The sequence below is a fragment of the Halyomorpha halys genome, unplaced genomic scaffold (assembly GCF_000696795.3).
Source record: "Halyomorpha halys isolate HHAL.00 unplaced genomic scaffold, Hhal_1.1 Scaffold1462.1, whole genome shotgun sequence".
Taxonomy (NCBI): Eukaryota; Metazoa; Arthropoda; class Insecta; order Hemiptera; family Pentatomidae; genus Halyomorpha; species Halyomorpha halys.
In genome coordinates this window covers 52,474-58,643 of record NW_027107297.1, presented here as the reverse complement: position 1 = coordinate 58,643, position 6,170 = coordinate 52,474, and positions in this window count along the sequence as shown.

Below are 6,170 nucleotides of genomic sequence, written 5' to 3'. Positions count from 1 at the left end.
TTCATGATGAATATAAATAGCTTCAAGTTGAAAGGAACTATTTACAGACTTGACTGTATGTTAGCACGCAAATTGAAACTTGTTAAATAAATCGTAAAGTAATTTATAATAATTATCTGGCAGTGACCAAGAGACATATTAAAATAAAAATGGACAATTGGAGTTCTGGCAATGGTCAGATTCTCCACTTAAGTTGAGTGTTTGCGGCTTTAGCGCACTTGCTCAGCCTCCACTCGCTCATTACCAGTGATGGGGCGAGAGGGATGCGCTGGGATCTTTTGAGCTCTGCTCTACCTCTCACAAGTGGGGGATAGAGTGGGCTCTGCGATCCTCAGGTCGATTGTGTAAATATTGTATATAAGAGTGTAAATGTGACTAAAGATTATATTTTTTTATGTATTTATTTTTTTCATACACATAGTTTGATTATGTTCATTTTGTTTATTTTTCTGTTTGTATATATTTTAAGAGTTATTTTTTTTTTAAATTTATTTTAGTATGTATGAGATCATTTATCACTATTAGCTATTATTACAATTAGCCAGAACTGTGTGGCAGATTGTAATATCTATCAATAAATAAAAGAATATCATTTTTAAAAAAAAATAATTATCTTTTTAATAGTATTAGTTTCTATGATATATGCCAGAAAATATCCATATAATGTTGGTTTATCATTAATTGGGGGAAATTGTTGCTATTTTGAAAACTATATCTCGTGAACTATTATATTAGCTCTTAAGCTGAAGCATGTTAAATAATATCAAGCAGGCGTTGATAGTTGCTGCTCGGCATTTTCATCTTTTAGTTAAGCGCTCAACTTAACTAGAAGATGAACATTAGCGTTACCCAATTAACATTACCTCAATCTTCCTAAACTATCACTAAATAATTTTATATAGAGAATAGTTGAGAAAGAAACAAGTAAAGAACAGTACTTTATTATAATTTTAGTTGAAGGAGAATTAAAAGAGGATTTGGAACGGACAAGCCTAACGACAAGCAGCTTACACGAGAAACATCGCAGACAATTGGCGCCTTATCCGAGGATGGACAGGATGGGGCATTAAACAGATCATAGGCCAGCTTTCTCCACCTTAGTGGCTGTTCCGCCTCTTATAGCAACTTTATTAGGGGGATCATGATGTCCTCTTCATAGGGGCTTACCGGAATATACGTTACGTATCAGCTTCTAACAGCAGCGCTTTCCCACCTGATGAGGATGCTAACGCCAATTAAAATTTAATAGGCATCCTTGTCAAGAACTGCGGAATGATTTTCTTCCTAATCAAAAACATTAGACTTTACGAGTTTACAAAATCTCAATAAAATCTATTTTGGTCGAAGGTTTGAGAGTTATTGAGAAGATTAAAATTTAGAAATTTTAACCTTAAAAATCGGAATCATTAAAAAAAACAATTTGAGGAAATGGTTGAAAAACAAATGTTCATCGCTAATTGATTCTCATCTGCCAAAGTAAAGAAATATATAATTTAAAAATATATTTTTATATATTCTTGTCCAATAGTACTGCCCCACTCATAGACTTAAATGTTTTTCATATCTTAATAATGCTTTCTAATAATGAAATATATATACAAATGAATTATCTTATTATATATATATATGTATATTGAATGCCAATTGATTAGAAGGCAACCTTAAGATATGAAAAAACATCTTTAATTGTGAATGGTGCTGTAACATTCAACAAGAGGCAATAATTTTTGTATCTAGTTGGCATATTACTAATCAATATGTACAATAAGGAGGTTAACAGCAGCGTATCGAAAAAAGATGAGAAAACTTCTGAGAAAGGCAAAACACCAGTTTGTTCCAGCTCTATTTCAGTATTTATAATTAAATTATTAAATTATGTATAGGCATAGTGTTCGATTACATATTTTTTATTTAAGAATTAATTTTGTTTTGTTTGTGTCCCCACATAATAATAATCAGCACTTCAAACGGATAAAAAGATTATCGCGAAGATTCCATACTGTTGGAGAAGTCTTTACCTCTTTCAGTCCAAAAATATCTTCTTTTTTTTATGTCCTCATTTCTGGTAATATATGACATAAGTGGTGAGGGGGAGGTTATCTACACTGTATCATTTTTTTTATCCATAGTGGGGGTCAAGTTTTATTCCACAACACCGGATTGGAACCGACGCTGCAAAGACCTACACCTCAACTCCCTCAGCTACAAACAGCTCAACTCCAAAAACATCAATAAACGATATTACATCACGCTAATACCAGCAACTCCGCGTAAAAGTATATAGTAGAATAGATGAAATAATTACACCAAGAAATCCCGTATGAAGTAGAGCTCCTGATCCACCATTTTTACCGAAAGATGGGGTTAAAAGAAAGGAACTTGAAAGTTTAAAACGGATATTTTATTTTAATAAAGTTTAATTCTAATGTTTATAATTGAATTGTTAATTTCAAACCTCATCACCAATATATCAAAAATTGCTCTGGAGACAAAAACCTGAATTTTAAATAATAGTGTAGGGAAAAACTGCTCCAAGATACAATGATTTATTGAAGAACGAAAAAGTTAATTTACAATTTAATTATTATTTTAAAGTATCCGACTGGCAACTTAATTATGGTTATTTTTTTACTTCCTTACAAGATATCTCGGAGATTGATGCAGGAGGAAAGGCAGAACTCGCTTCTTTGTCTGCTATAATAAAGTATTTTAAGTATAAAGTATTTTGCTATAAAAGCTGCCACCATAATAATATTATTAGGAACTTAGTACATAACAGGAAAACATAATTAAAATTAATATTTTTCATTAAAACAATTATGTGATGAATAGAATGCTGATAAAGAACCGGGAAAGTATGCTTGCGATAATAATGGGGAGATGGTCAGGATCCAAGATTAATCGGCTAGAATATGAGCACTTAAAATGTTCCTACTACAAAAAAAAAATGATAGGATGTATAGGATTAATGCTATAAATAGGATAAGTTAAACTCTTTTTTAGAAAATCGGGGTCTAGCTCCAAATTATAATTTTGGATTTATTAATTAATTAATTAAATCGTGTATTTATGTTAACATTTATTACAAGATAAGTTATCAGTTCTCAAAAAGTTACTACTCATGTGTAGTTTTCCATTTGTTCATTGCAAGAAATTTTTAATTTACAAACAGATTACACAGTATTATTTAATCACTTCCCCCCAAATCACTAATATACTACTGCTCAAATAGTCTCCTTAGAAATTCTATTTATTTTTATTTATAAAGAGCAGAAACTTCACATCCTATTTATTTAGTGATTGACGTGCACGCCTGAACCAAGGGTTTTGTGTAACTAAGTCACGATGGTAACAGGAAACAAAGAATTTTTTCCTTATTTCACAGTGAACGGTGGACACGAATTCCCGTTCATACTGCTTAATTAAAAATGACAAAACAATTGAATGTTGTATTGAACAAGGTAATTATTGTATAATTTAGTAGATGGTGGATAAGTGAGCGAACAGCAATAAAACACAGGGTAAATTATTTTAAACTGCGTGATGGTTGCCAACGTTTTAGCCTGCGTTGATAAAAGAACTCAAGTTTATAAAAATATGAGTGATGTAAGCAATTACAAAGAAAATCCATGGCGAACACAAAAAAAAAAAAATTGAAAATTGAAACTTGATTTGGTGAACAAGGATTAGGGGGGATAAGGGTTTCTAACAGAATTTAGGAAAACAACATAATTTTTTTTTTTCAATATCTTCATTGAAATTTACAACTGTATATTATATAATTCATTCAGTAAATTTGATCTAAGTTAAAATGGAATGTTACAGGCGTGTAGAGAAACTACCCATTGGTAGCACTCTATTGACATTTTACAGTAGCAGGTCTCGTGGCCATCTTGATGATCTCCGTCCCTACTCAAAGTTTAGCCGTAATATTTATTACAACACTGCCGTTGAAAACAGCAAATAATATTAGATTCCTCGATCTTAGACCACGGAAACTGTTGATGGTTGGTAGCTTGGTATTTTTTTCTATTTAAACTACTCTAACACTGGTTCCATTTACCTAGAATGAAAAATGGAGTAGTTATTCCAATAGAGGCAAGAGAAAAGCGAAACTAATCTCGAAAAGAATTAATTATAAATGAAAAGGACGGGCCAAGATACTAATGTAACGGTAATCATTCTAGATGATACGGTGAGGAGATAGAATGAACTGAAAACACCGTATATGGAAACATTAACTCTTTACCTCTTATTCATAAACGGAAAATACCGTATAAATTCTAGTACTAGAGAGTTTGAGAAGGAATTTAGTCTTCATCTTGTTCTAGAGTGTTCTAATAAAATACAAATGCTCTGAAACTGATATACATTCGATGGATAACTGTAAATAAACTTCAGTATTCGTGATTATAAATCAATAATCATTACATGATAAATTAAATTCTTTTTTAAGTTGTTCTATAAATCTTAGACGCATAAGTTCAGATATATTTTAGTTTTAAGTTAAGTTACAGCTTTTGGTAAATTTCAACTTACAATTAGCTAAATAAGAGTTCCACGATACAAGTACATACAACTGCACTTTAATATAAACATTTCTATCCATCATTACTTGATTTCAGTTGATTGTACATGAAATATAGGAAACGAGTTGAATTCTTGATTGTTTAAACTCAACCTTATCCGTTCAGCATGAAAATTAATAGTTAGAATATTACCTTAAATTAAAAAAATAATTCAATTTATTGTGACATTTTTAATTTAGAGTAATTAGCAGTTAATTACACATTACTATGCGTCTTTTCATTCCAAACTCCTTACCCATCCTAACCCATTAATTCTTAATCTCTCATCCTTAACAATTCCTGATAATCCTCCGAGGCGTATGAAAAGAAGATGACCATGGGACTAATTTAAATTAAAGCTTAAAGTACCACCAATACATATTTACTTATTGTATTTATTATTTGTACAGTTGTAAATCACATTAAATAAATAAAAAAAACAAAATTACAAATTACTAATATTTTTTGCAAGCAATATCATTGGTAAAATATAGATCTAAAAAAAATGGCAATAAGCCTATAAGGCCTATTTTGCACATGTAGAAATCTAAATAATAAATATATCTGAATGGAACATGTTCCGGGTGCGGCAAAAAAAAACTCAAATAGTAAATAATACTATTTTTATTGAGCCAACGTTTCGCCCCACGTTGCAGGGCTTCGTCAGGGCTAAAAAAGCTACAAACACTTGACATAGTTACAAAAAGGAAAAAAGATAAAACATAAGTGGAAAAAAACAGGGGTATAAAAAGGGTCAATGAAAAGGGTAATAGTAACAGATAGATAAGAGAAGAAATATTAAAGAAAGTACAAATAAAGAGATGAAAAAAAAAAAAAATTCATATCAAATGATGAGACAGAATGCATACCTGTTTTGACGGCAGTCAAAGACAGAGTGACACGTTTGTATTGGGAGGAGTGGGGATGGCAGTTTTGTTGTTTGTTTGTTAGTTTTGAAAGGGCGTTTAACAGCCTGGTCATCAACGCCCGTTGGTTGTTGGCTTAGGGGGGGGGGGATGGCAGTTATGCCACAATAACGAAAACATTTTAAAGTAAACATAGTAAAAAAGTATTTAAATTAGGTGAACAATAAATGGTAATATACATAATAGAGGGCGAGAAGAGTTATAATTAAAAAAAAAATTCATAGATAGAAAAACAAAGGAAAAATAAAGTATAAAATAATGGATAAAATAAATTGGATTTTCCATCAATCAAATTCGTGTCCGACGGAATTTCTTTTTTCTAAAAAGTAAGGAGAGGTTAGGCTCCCTATTTGGTAGGAGTGAAGATTACCCTCTAATCCGTCCGAGTCATTACCCCCTCGACGATTTTTTGTAACAATAATGATAAAATACCATCGACTCTGGAGATAGCTGGAAGTCAAGGATAGACTTTTGTATAAAAAGGGCCAATAAGGAGTCAGCTAACCAGAATTCCTGCAGTTCTAAAGCAATAACAACAAAAATGTTAGTTGTCTTGTTTTAATGTTGGTCAATATTCACCTGAATATATAATGAATTAAAATAAATATATTTCAAAAAAATTTTGAGATTAATAAACTTCCAATTGAATGTAATTTATTTTAAATTATCATATTAT